This window comes from Chanos chanos, chromosome 6 (genome assembly GCF_902362185.1).
Source record: "Chanos chanos chromosome 6, fChaCha1.1, whole genome shotgun sequence".
NCBI classification, from domain to species: Eukaryota; Metazoa; Chordata; class Actinopteri; order Gonorynchiformes; family Chanidae; genus Chanos; species Chanos chanos.
Window position 1 is genome coordinate 30,290,858 of NC_044500.1, and position 13,151 is coordinate 30,304,008.

The following is a 13,151-nucleotide window of genomic DNA, read 5'->3' on the forward strand; positions in this document are numbered from 1 at the left end:
TGGTTGCAGAGGCTTTGTTGGTTGAAGCTGATAAGAATGTTGAATATTCAAAGTTGACATGGGAAAGTCTGGTCTTGGTTTAGGTTTGATGTCTAAACAGGCTTAAGAGTGAAAGATGGAAAGCTGACCTCAGAACAGCACTGGTGAGCAGATAAGGAGCCCGTAGGGTTTAAATGATTTGGTCACATCCTGTGTATCTTGACCTCATCATCCAGGGCTAGTCATGCTCCTGATGTCATACCTGTTTAATCTTGGCTATAATTGCTGATGTTTCAAAATCACCCCCTTTGTCCCACCAACCATTTGGAAATAGTAAAATAGGCAAAAAAGAATATGACCTGTATGAGTACCTGACTGGCACAAAAAATATCCTTATAATTACTTGAATTGTTCATATTCAGTGACACTCGTCACCCAAAGGGAAGGAGTATTAGGTGGTTTCTGGATCATGTGGAACACCATGCACCACTGTACCAATTTCTTAAAACTTTGTTTTCCCAGCTTCCTGGTTACCCTGTGAACCCAGCACTCGTGTATGTCCTCTTTGGAGTGGTCTAGTCCACCGTGATATCCTCACCTAAGTTTGTGCAAGTAAACTTGTGTGTATTTTAATAGCAAGTTAACCTTTTGAGATTGATGTATATTTTTACATCCGATTAGATTTTTTTGTGTACCATTTCTTGAAAGGAAAAACAAAACAAAAAACATTGTTTCTCTGAAGACGTTTGATATGTCGTACAACAATGTGTATGCTGAAGTTTTAGAAGTATAATGAAAATGTTCTTCGTGCTGTTTACACGGATTTTGGTATTCACAAGACATAAAAATTGTCTGCTTACTCATTTTTAAAAATAAACATTAAAAATTTAGAAAAAATTAGTCTGTGGTTTTGTTCTTAGAAATGTTCTTTCCAGAAGATGAGACCCAAAGAGGCCCTGCCAGCCCTCCTCCTAAAATGTAGTAATGCAGGGTCAAGATAATGAGGAGGAGAAGAAAAACACTCGTCTGGATCAGCTTTTTGAAAGCCATAAAGCAAAACTACTTTGAGTTGGAGAATTCAAGTTCAGTTAGAAGTTTCATCTGTGGTTTCCAAAAGAAGATTTACACAATCATTCATTACAGAACACAGGAGTTGAACAAACTACAAGGGAGTCTCTTTAAAAAGTTCTGAGGGCTGTTGGAACACTTTCAAAAGCTGTTGAGCTAAAATTGAAGGAGAAACAGCAAATTGTCAAATATTTTTACCTGTATGCATGTATGTGTATATATATATATATATATATATATATATGTGTGTGTGTGTGTGTGTGTGTGTGTGTATATATGTGTGTGTGTGTATGTATGTATGTATGTATGTGTATATATATATATATATATATATATATATATATATACACACACACACACATACATACACATATGTGTGCGTGTGTATCTATATCTATATCCATCTATATTATCTATCTATCCATCTATCTTTCTCTCTCTCTCTCTCTCTCTCTCTCTCTCTATCTATCTATCTATCTATCTATCTATCTATCTATATATATATATATATATATAAACACACACACTTCAGACCATCAGTCTCCTCAGTGAGGGATGTGTGAGTATCAGCTGTGGTAACACAAGGCCTGGGGTCAGATGAATAGCATGGCTGATTGATCAAGTAACAGAAATGTGTGAAGGCATGGCTCCAGGATAGGACTTATATTGGTGCTGTGTGTCATCCCAAACTGCAGCACGGCCCTCAGATAGGGCTGACCTTGGTTTATTTTTAGAGGTTTTTACAGAGACAGGGAAAAAAGGACTGGGTCAAAATTCTAGAGACAAAGACCTCTACCATCAGTTGTTTTTTTATTATACTTTATAGAAACGCACAGGTTTTTACTAAAGACTAAAAGGTAAAAGAACAAACCTACAAGTCTAACAAAAAAAAAAAAAAGACACATTCACAATTGATTCCTCATCTAAAGACCACCAGCTAGTATGTCAGTGAGTGAAAGTTTAACTCGCAAATGTTTTGTGAGATATTTAACAGTTTTAATTTGGACCCTTTGCTAGAAGGCAAAGGCCAGTTAGATTTGAATCTTATTCCAAGCCAAGTGAGCTGTATGTGATTTGAGTTACAACAATCAAACCAGAGATATTCATTTTTAACATGTCCTAAGTGTTGTTTTGGTCACTTTCGAGATTACAGATGAGTTCCATTGTAACCTGACAGCTACACACAGCACTAAAGCAATAATGTTGGCTGGAGCAATAATATTTTCAGGTTAGCTACTGTAGTCTATTGACTCCACAGCTGGACCCCACTGTAAATCATCTGTTACAATGAAAACTGGGCAGCCATATTCATGGTTTTCATGATAGGCTGGTGTGTTGGTAAGCTATTTTGATTGGTGATATGATGTGATGTTATGCTTTTTTGTTTTTCATTTCAGTTCACGCTAAAGTCATTAGTAATGAAGAAATCCAACAACGCAAGACGCTTAACTTTTGTCATTATTAGGTTAATGGAAAAGCTTCAAACTCATGGCACAGGTTCACTCCTGTTTGTATAGTGCCTTCTTTTTATACACGAGTCAAACAAATCCACAGTGAAAACACCAAAAGGGCTCCTGCTGCTAGGAAATGCAGACCAGTGGAAGGAAAACTGAACCATGTTTGGGGAGGATTGACCATATCTGAGTCATGGGGAAAGAAGCAGGAACAGAAAGACAAAGAGCGGAGATGTGAGTGGGTTGGTGGAAAGATTCAAGGAGAAGGTACTGCTGTAGGTCCCAAGGAGACGTAAACTGTTCCCATCGAGGTGGCCAAGGTACTACTGGGCACCTCAAGGTGAGAATCAAAACGACATGCTTATGCCGGAAGCATGCTGGGCTGCATACTGTTACTGGCAAAATGAGCTAAACTTGAGTGAGTAGAAACATGACCAGAGAGGTTTAAGGGCCACAATGTTAAAAGTGGACCAGATTTATGGTCCAGATTTGTCTGGTATTCTAGATTCTGTAGGTCTAAACAACTTGATCATCTGTTATTCCAGAGGGAATGGTTATTTGATTTGAGGAAATAGATTGACCCGCCAAATGATTGTTTTTTCGAATCTACTCCTAGAGACGATAGATATAGAAATCTGCTTTACATTTAATTTTTCTGGAAGGGCTCTGAAGCTACATCTTTAAAAGGCAGAGATGCTACCTCTAATCTGCCTATTGATTTTCAGCTCCAAACGTGATGTCCTGTTAAAACAAAGTAAGGAACACTCTGGTCAACAGCTTTTACTTTCACGTGAGTACCACAAGTTTTAGGTGCATATGAAACATCCTTAAATAGATCCCAGATACCACACAAATTTAACCATGGCACTGTTTCTAACGTGATTACTCATTAATTACAATATGAGATATTTGATATTTGTCAACTGCCTAATGTTAGCTACTCTCAGTTTCTGCCATTATTGTCTAGTGGCTGCACTGTAATTGATCACTTTAACTTCAATGTTTCTCGCAGTTCTGACTCTTTATCAGAGATGTTAGTATCATCTCAGCATGTTAGTTAACAACTGTATGCACACGCCAGCTGAAGCATTTACATAACCAGCCAACGACAAAAATGTTTATGAAGACAAAGAGAATAATTATGAAGAGAAAGTGAATGGACGACGTTGTTTCTTGTAGTATTAGCATTATTTACCTATGTAGTGCTAGTATTTCCTGGTCTACGCAGAGAAACATGAAATGATTGTGCTGTGTAATGTAACTGATGAGGCCTGGAACACACCCCCCCCCCCCACACACACACACACACAAAAAGAAGGAAAGAAAGACAGGGAGAAAGAGAGGCAGAATGACAGAGCCAGTGAGCTTTAATGGAATGCAAATGCTAGCAGAGGAGATAAACTGGTCAGGGATTGGAGGACTCTGCATTGTCATGACAGCCTCACTAACTCACACTGCTACAGAGTGTGATTGCCTCTGAGCAAAGTCCAGAGAGAGAGAGAGAGAGAGAGAGAGACAGAGAGAGAGAGAGAGAGAGAGGTGAGTTAGAAAGGACAAAGAGAGAGAGGGGGAGAAGGAGGGCAGATAAGGATGAGGAGAGAGAGAGAGAGACTGAGAGGCAGAAAGAGGACAGAGAGAAGCAAATGCAGACTTAGGACATGGACAGGGATTTTGAGGAGGTTATTAACATGATTGGCAACGTTAAAATCACCTGCAGTGTAGGATGTGTAATTTCCATTTCATTTTTTAAAGATATCATGGAAAACATTTTATTCCTGATTTTCATGGCATCATCCCCATTAACATTAGTCTGTCAAATCTAATTTCTCTTTTTACCAAGTTGTTTATATGACTACAAAGATCCACTCAGTCAAAGGCTACATTTTTGGACGGGGCGGCACTGATTACGGTGTCATTGTTTACATCTTTTCAGGAGATTTAATGTCCACTGATCTGATTTCTGCACCACAGCTTGTTTATAAGTCTGTCAGCAAATATAACTCTGTCTCTCCCTTTAAAACATTACCACTTTGATCTTCTTTCTTGTAAAGTTTCAAAATAATATTCCTTCTTTTGTGATAAGGCTGGTATTTACATGATGTACATACAGAACATGCTTTTGTGTCAATAAACCAAAATTTCGCATTTACTCTATGAATTCAAGCCAATAAATTTGGTTCATTCATATAATATGCTGTCTCCAGGTTGGCAAAGTTTCTACTTACCGCACACAAACAGACACACACACACACACACACACCCACACACACAAACAAAGCAGTAAGGAGCTGAGAATTAATGTGACTACAGTATAAGAACTGTATTGCATGCTCATACCATCTGTATATTCGGTATTTTTATCACTTACCCCATAAGTCATTCTGTACATTTATGTCTGATTTGGCTCAGAGTTTTTGGCCCAGTTTTCATGTATGCCCATCGTCATTGGCATCTTACTTAGATGACATCATTTATTCTCAGAGTACATACATTTTAGACTTAAGAATATCTGTGGACACAGATGGTATTAACAACCTGTTCTTTATCACCGATTTAATAACCAGTGAATCAGCAGGGGGCAGCAAACACAAGAAATCCATTTTCCACCCAAAGAACTGTCTCCACTGTTCTCTGCTGCTTCACAGCCTGGTGTAAGAACATCAAAGGGATGAATGCAGACCTATTTTCCAGGGACATCTTGAGTAGTTCATTTTGTATTAAAGGGTCAGAAAATGCCTCTCCATGTTCAGAGTTCAGGAATTATACCTGGATTTCAAAGCCTCTCTGACATAAGATATAATTTGTAGTTCTTTGTTATGTGGCTATGCTGATGAAAGAACAAAGAACAAAATTTTGTTCACAAGCTATTTATGTTCCTCTTTCAAAACAGTTCTAGACAATGCATAGGATTTTTTTCCGTTTTTGTCCTCATATCCAAACTGCAACGTCAGTGGCTCTGTCTCATGGTCAGAAAAGTGTACAAAAGATTCTCATGGATTTTTCAGATTTCTCCCAATTTGACAATTATCACTCGTCACTCTGTCTGCATTGTTCAGTCGATTGTCCTTGTACAAGGTGTCTGTCAGCCTACCATGAATACATTTGCTTGGTCTGGTTTCTATAGTAACTGAACAATGGAAGGAAGGGGGGAAAGTCAGTCCAACCCAAAATGAAAAAAAGGAGCCCAGAGAAAATGGTGAAGGAACCTAGTTCACGTGACACATGCATTTCATGGGAACTAACAATGGTCGAAAAGGCGTCTGGTTTTCTTTTCATTGTTGAGGCAAAGATTTAGAATCCTGAAACAAAGTCTCAATTTAATGGCATTTTATCATTTAAAAATGGCTTCCAGATACTGTTATTCCTTTCATTTCTTAATTTTGATGTTTGATGTCATAACGGACGTATTTCAATCATTTTTTCCATGACCACTAACAACAAATCGATAAAACCAATTATGCAAACCGTGTGAACTTTGGACCTCAGGTCAACAACATGTCACTCGTTTGATTAGATGGAGATGTACTATTATGGTCACCAGTCTTCTGAGATGTGACATCTCCTCTTTCTCAATGGAGTCTATTATGCCTCTCAGGCCTAGGTCAGTAAACTACCCCCTCCTTTCAGTCCAGAGGGTGGGGGATGTTGGAAGCATAAGATCTGCACGAACATTGCACTATTGCGATAAAATTTGTTCTCGTTGACAATTAGCCAGTCATATCATCAGCCTGTGTTTTATATCAAAAAGAAAGAGAGCAACTCAAAGAGATGGCATGCCTGCTTTTGAAGATAAACCAGCAGAATTCAAACAAACAGGAATAAAAAGAAAAAAAAGAATGAAAGACAACAACTTGAAAAGGGTGAATGGGAGTTGGGATATGAATTAAGCTTTTAATTCTGTTTCAATAGTCACAACCAACTCTCTTGATGTAAACGACTCCTGAAACGTTAAACTGTTTAAACAGGGATAATTCTGTCATGTACTGTGAAAGGGTTTGAATTGCAAAAGAGAAGGGTAATAAATCAGTTCAAGTAACATAAAAATTTCAGTCTTCATGCCTCCAAATCTTGACCTTAATTACCCAGAGTAATGCAAGCTTAGTCACTGCGGTAGCATTGTTCTCTCCACAAAACCTTCAGTAGTCAGTAGTCCTTCAGTACACGGAGCCTACAGTGGCAACTCTTTATGTCGGGATCCCTTACTTTACATCGAATGCATTCAAAATGCCTCTGATTATAGAATGTATTGGGTTTATAAAACTAGAAACTGTGTGGAAATTACTTTCACATTTTGCTGAATAAGCTGCATCCTGTTCACAATCACCATAATCATAGTTATCATTATTATCGTCTTTTGTTATCAAGCGTGTAGCTATCAAACAAGGTTAGTGCCAATTTTCAGTGCAGATTACAAATCTTCAAATTGAATTCTATCATCCCAGGCATTCATACAGGAATTCATTCGGTAATAGCCTTTTAAATTATGTTTCTCACACTAAATCAAAGGTCATATTGATTTTAGACCCTCCAGAATGGATTTCTCCTTGAGGTAATAATCAGTTGATCTGTGGTTAAGGATGAAGAGACCACATGATAATGGAGAACAAAGAAATCCAATTTCGTGTTGATGCACATTTCAGAGAGGGTGGTTTACTATGCTTATCCAGCTAAGCTTCTCTTCTGTGTTTACTGTAATATTCTGCTGTCATACCTGTGGTATTTTCACCATCTTATCTTGACTGTCTAATTCAGGCTTTATAACATATCAACGTGTTCCATCCCTCACGGTTGGACAGAAACACAAACCCACACACACACATACACACACACACACACACACACACACACACACTGTGCATGTGGACATGCATGTGCTTATGTTCATGTGTGCTTGTATGTTTCTAATATGTAAGTGTGAATTCACATTGACTTCACGGGTGAGTGTATGGGTTGAGATGAGGGGAATGGGTGAACAGCATATTTACCTTGGCACTGAGGTAATGGGCTTTGGCAGCTGTGTAATTCCTTTTGATTTGCTGCTGACCTATTGCAACTCTTTCTCTCTTTTCTTCTCTCACTCTCACTCTCTCTCTCTCTCTCTCTCTCTCTCTCCCTCTCTCTCCCTCTCTCCTTCTTTCTCGCTCTGTCCCCACTAGCGGAACCTGCAGATTTCTGTCCCTTGCAAGTGCAGCTGTCTGTCCAAAAATGTACAAAGACCTGCAGTGTCACTCCAGCACAGCAGTAGACCCCTCAGAGGCCGCCCTCTATGATAATGATGGTCTTCTCTGTGGGCCGCGCTGCCATGAGAGATAAGGGCGCAGCTGGGCAGGCAGTTACCAGATATATAGACACGAACAGCAATAAGGAAACCAGGAAATCACTGGTAATCTAGCAGTAATTTTCAGCATCGCGTCTTGCAATTACAAAAAAACCACATGACGTTTGACTAATAATTAATAATTCCTTATACATTCTAAAAACTGATTCCATTTTAAAACATTTACCTTTTTTGCAGAGGCTATAATTATCTATCAGAATTATTCTTTTGAATACCTTCTTTTACTGGAGAAAGAAAGAGAGAGAGCAAGATGGAGAGAAAGAAAGAAAGAAAGAAAGAAAGAAAGAAAGAAAGAAAGAAAGAAAGAAAGAAAGAAAGCCTCTCTTAATGCATATCTTTCTACTAAAAATATTACTGTAAAACAGAGAGGATATGAGAGGAGAGAGGAAGACAGAAGGTAACAAGACCACATCAACACACCAAACCGAGTAGAGGACCTTCTGCAGACAGCCAACTGAACGATTTCTCAATTTAAAGTGCAGAGTTAAAATGTGAGAGACACCTGAATCCTAGTCTTCACAAGCAATCTAAAGCTGTGTGGTGGTGTAATGCTATGAAAACATGGAAACCATTCAGCATTTGGAGTGCTGGATATTAACCAAATCCAAGTAGATAATGAGGCCTATCTTAATCTCCCAACATTTTACTCCTACACCAATGTTCTATCTTCCTAATGCATGAAATGTAATTTATTAGAAATTCCATCACAAGTATAAGAAGGCATGATGTGATAATGCACCCACCTGATGCCATCAAATGGATTTTATAGAAAGAGTGTGGAAAATGTCGTAGTGTTTCAGGAGCTTTCAGACAGACAGAAAACACACCCTTGTGGCTATTCTGTTATGGTACTGTTAATCATGTAAATTTTCAGAACCGCACTGATCTTGCATGTGCCATTTTTGAAGTCTGTGATCAGTGTATTGGAGCTCATTATTAAATCCTTTGAATGACTTGAAAATAACATGTAGTTTAAATTTGTTGAGGAAACTGTGAGTAGACTTGAAGTAAAGTTCCTAAAAGACCTTGGAGTTATAAAAGGAAAGTATCCTGAAAACCCCTGGTGTTTATGAATGTGTGTTTCAGGTAAGAATGTGCTTTTTTTTCAGGTTTTGCAAGCATGTTTGATTATGACAGGATCCGGGATGAAAATGTGTGGTATGGGCGTTTTATCCCTTTAGGATTAGTTCACTGTGTACACCTACGGATCCAGCAGACAATGTGAATTCTACAACTTCAAAGTTGATCTTTCTTTCTTTTTTGGGGGGGGTGGTGGTGGGGGAGGGGGGGGGGTATTATACAATGGTTTTGTAACTTGAGTATGGATTATTCAAAACCGTTTCTCACCATAGCATTTGCTCTATACATTAAATATGACACATTAAAACGTCTGGGGAAGGTAATATCTGTTCAAGAATTATTCTGGCATGATTACATTGTTCTGGGTACATTTCTTTAACTGATGAAATTGTGAAACTGCATTATAAACAAATAATACATGCTTGATTCTTGACAGTGATGTGAAACATGATCCTTCGACTGAGAGAACACGTATGCAAAAATAATAAAATAGTAAACGAACATGTATTAGGGCATATCTGCACTCATATAGCTCACATCACTATCACTGCAGGAAAATGCCTGGCAGTGTACAGTCTGTTTCACTGAGGCCCCTCCTCACTCTGATTGACAGTAAATGCAATCTTCACTCTGTCTGAAACTCAACGATGCTATTGTCATAATCAATTATTGAACAGTCTGAATGACATACAGCCACAGTAGATCAGAGTGTGAATAGCTGTTTCCTTACAATATTCATTCAGCAGCTCTTTATTAAACTCCATTTTTAGACAAATGGCTGATTCTCTGCTGCTTTTGAATGGTTCTCCACTCTTTATATCTTTAGAGTGCCAGCCCTGGGTTGCAAGCTTAGCTAGAGCTTGTCCTGGTGACGTATCTTATCCCTCTAAAGTTGTAAACTTCTAAACCCAGCATCTATTTACTTTGAAGCTTATAAATCTCCTTAAGCCATGAAATATATGTCATGTGCAGTTTTGGTGGGCTTGTGAAAATATGTCAATCACATAAACTCATGTAGATGGATTACACCAATCTGTCAGGCCAGTGGAAACTCTTAGGTGAATGTAGACAGTGTTTGACTGATGATTACTTTGCAACCAATGGAGCACTATGTCTTTAGAATAAATATATTAATTTTAAACTGATAATTTTAGTTACACTGGCAAGTTTTGCAACATATTTACATGTGTGCAAAGGAGAAAAAACATTTATACATTGGCTATCTCCACATATGATTTTGTTCTCTAGGAACTCTATCTCTAACTTATAATTACTTTTTTGAAAGTTCTACTGATGCTAGCAAATATGCAATCACCCACTCTCGCGTAGTGCGTGAAAATCATGAATGGACAGATCTTTATCAATTTTCCACTTGAGATACTCTTTAATACCAGATGAAAATAAAAACCTGTAGATTGAATTGACAAAGTTTTCTACAATCACTCCCTCATGCAAATAGGCCATTGCTGACAATAAAGATATTTTATTATGAAAAATGAGGTGCTTTTCCTGTCAAATCTCAGAGTTTGACAGATGTTGGTAGCTACTGAAGACCATGTTTACCTGCTCAGTGCCTAAGTCCATTCATGATTTTAAACAGGTAAAGAAACGTTCCATTTACATCACTAATCGTATTCTTTTTATGATATTTAATAGTTGTGAAATGAGTATGACAACAGTTTCCAAAAAAAAAAAAAAGTCTCAATATAAACCAGTCTAGACCTTTCTGCAAAACAGAACAGGATAAGAGGACACTCTATATAGCAGTATGCCTTAGGTAAAATGCACACAACAAGTTGGAAAATGGTGGAGTGCGAAAGACAAGCTGAGGAGGTAGGCTTGAGTCATCTGACTGTGGCTTCGAGTAATGGGTGGTGGCCTGAAATAGAAAGGCTCCAATGGCATCTGAGGACAGTATAAGACTGGTCCCCGAGGAAAAACTTCAGGTTTTTTCTTTTTTCATGTATGACATTATTTTACGTACGGCCTGGATATGTCATTCATATGTGTCTTGTCAGTCTACAAGAATGTGTGGAAAGAGAAACAAAAGAAAGAATATTTATGTTGTAATTTTAACAGGGAAAAATAATCTTTAAGACTAAACTTTATTTTTATTACAAATAAAAACTAATTCAGTTGTCATGTTCTAAATTCACATACCGGTGTTTCTGTGGATGCTTGTCTTTGACAAGTCTTTGACAAACCTTTGACAAGATTTTAAAGATGATAAAAAATCCACTTCCCTTGTATTGTTCAATTAAGAATAAAAGTGAAATGGCTCAAAAAACGACAATTTTTTTGAGCTCAAAAATAACAAAATAACAAGTTTCAAACTGTTCAAAAATAACAAGTTTGCCCAAATGTCAGACAGTTTTAATCCTGGTCATAGGTGACCATAATACTCTCCACTGTGTCTTACATGGTAGTCTTCAGTTCTCTTTGTACATGCCCAAACCCAGTAGAGTTATCTCTGAACATGGAGTCAACTTCCAGTTATGCTGACAAGTATAGTGCCAAACAACAATGATACTCCAAATATGGTGATAAACTTTCCAGTGGATGAATATTGTTTTCTTAAAGTTAATTGAAGACAAAACAAAAAATCCTTAAAAAAATCCTTATTTACAAAAGACCGAAAGGAAAATTTAGAGAAATTTATCCTAGAGATCAATCCTGGAATGAGAAATGTCATTCTTTATTTTGAGTTTGAAATACATCAGTGTTGATGCATTGTCATTTTAAGGCCACTTTCCTTCACTTCAGGAACATTGCATGAATAGAATCTCACACAGCAAAGCACCAAGATGTTGACTCAGTTCTGATTATACTTAGCTGGACTCAACGTACTTTTCCTGAGTTACCTTGATGATGATTTTAGATAAGGTGTAGCTCAATCAACGTGCTGTAAACACAAGCAAACGAACGCCTGTTCCAATCTATTCTTAGATTTAGTTTGTGTGTTGGTCCACAGACATTGTGGAAAAAATGATTTAAGAAATCCTCACTGTTATATCCTACGTAACAGGTAACGCTTCAGTAAACCAAATGTAAAATACAGTCTTAGTCTCTGATTGACAGACACTGATTAAGTGTGCAGGAGCATATGCAAAAATTCCACGTCATGGAGTATTTAAAGTCTTGCAACTCCATCCCCATTTCCTGTCTTTTCTGGATGAATGAGAGTATGTAAAACTGGTTCAACGAACTTGGTGAGGGAGAGGTCTTAAAAACGATGTTGTACAGTTTCAATGTACCAACATTAAGACCATTGCAGATTATCATTAGTGAACATACAACCGCGTGCGGTTTTAGTGTGAAGATGCTTGTAATTATTTTCCATTTTATGTGTCACAACACAAATTTTGAGCTGAACATAATTTCCTAACCCTGTCTAGATCTTCCATTGCACAAATAGCTTGTCTGATAAACATGCACTACATGTCAGAAAACAAAATGAGCTGATGTTCCTTTTATGGAATCGAGCTTTTACAGTATCGGACACCTCATCCGGCAGAAAATGTTAAACTATTGTGATTACAGTGTGCTTGGCTATCACCCATGTGCAGATGTGGATTGGTGCTGTCAAACAGTTCTCTCAGCTGGAGATGGTGCTGGCTGACACGAATGACTTATTGTTACCCTTTCATAATAAAAGGAAACCTGTAGCTCAGTAGTATCAGTTGTCTTGTGCACTGAGGTACGCAACCTATGTCCTGTCCTTTTACCCTGACCAGGAAGCACCTCACAACAACTCACAAATGACTCTGCAAATGTGTTCTTCTTTTCAATTCCGTGATCTTCAAATATCTTTTTTTTTTTTTTTTTTCACACTCAAGTCCTCTGTGTGGGAGCATGTGTAACCCTGCCAGGCAAGATTGTCAGAACTTGTAATGGTAACCTTTCACTGATGTGGATATGTGAAGGCTGGGCCTAGCAGCACTGCCCATTCCCTCCCTCCTCTGCATTCGTTTTTTTTTCTTTTTTTTTCTTTTTTTTTTTTGCGGCGTCTCTGACGGCAGCGCGACATATCTTAATACGAGACACCTCGTAGGGCATATACTGAGCTTTCTGAATTCAGAGGTTTATGTCGACCTGTTATAGAGTGAGTAGAAAAAAAATCACATCATACATTATTGAACTGAAAAAAAAAGAAAAAAAATGCAATTTTGTGCCAAGGAGTTGCTAAATGAGGCGTGGATTGAAAACAGGTCTTTAGTTTAATTACCCTCATC